Genomic DNA, 710 nt, shown 5'->3' with positions numbered 1-710 from the left:
GCTTGCTACCATGCAAGTGGCCTCGGACAACAGGTGACACCCGAAGTACATCCGGAGAGTGTACAACAAGTGTTTGTTCACCAAGTCCTCAACCAACCCCAAGTACCCGGAGGTACCCAGAGTGTTGGATCCGCCAACCCGTCCCGGCACTCCAAGTCCTTGCGAACCCAAAGTGTTTGCCCGGTAGGGCCATTGTATCACAACGCTTGCGACCATGCAAGTGGCCTCGGACAACAGGTGACACCCGAAGTACATCCGAAGAGTGTTCATCAAGTGTTTGTTCACCAAGTCCTCAACCAACCCCAAGTACCCGGAGGTACCCAGAGTGTTGGATCCGCCAACCCGTCCCGGCACTCTAAGTCCTTGCGAACCCAAAGTGTTTGCCCGGTTGGGCCATTAGATCACAACGCTTGCTAACCATGCAAGTGGTCTGGAGTATAGGTGATACTGACATACCACCGAGATGGTACATCTAGTATTGGGTCACCAAAACCAAACCAACCCCAAGTATCAACCCGGCATACTCAGAGTGATGGATCCGCCAACCCGTCCCGGCACTCCAAGTCCTTGACGAACCGAAAGTGTTTGCCCGGTAAGGCCATTAGATCACAACGCTTGCTACCCCACGGCGAGCTAAACATGCAAGTGGTCTTAGGCAACAGGTGACACCCGAAATTCATCCGAAGATGGAATATCAAGTGTTTAATCAC

Source organism: Anopheles ziemanni (assembly GCF_943734765.1).
Source record: "Anopheles ziemanni chromosome X unlocalized genomic scaffold, idAnoZiCoDA_A2_x.2 X_unloc_14, whole genome shotgun sequence".
Classification (NCBI taxonomy): Eukaryota; Metazoa; Arthropoda; class Insecta; order Diptera; family Culicidae; genus Anopheles; species Anopheles ziemanni.
The sequence above is the reverse complement of the archived record's forward strand: the minus strand, read 5'-3'. Positions refer to the sequence as shown.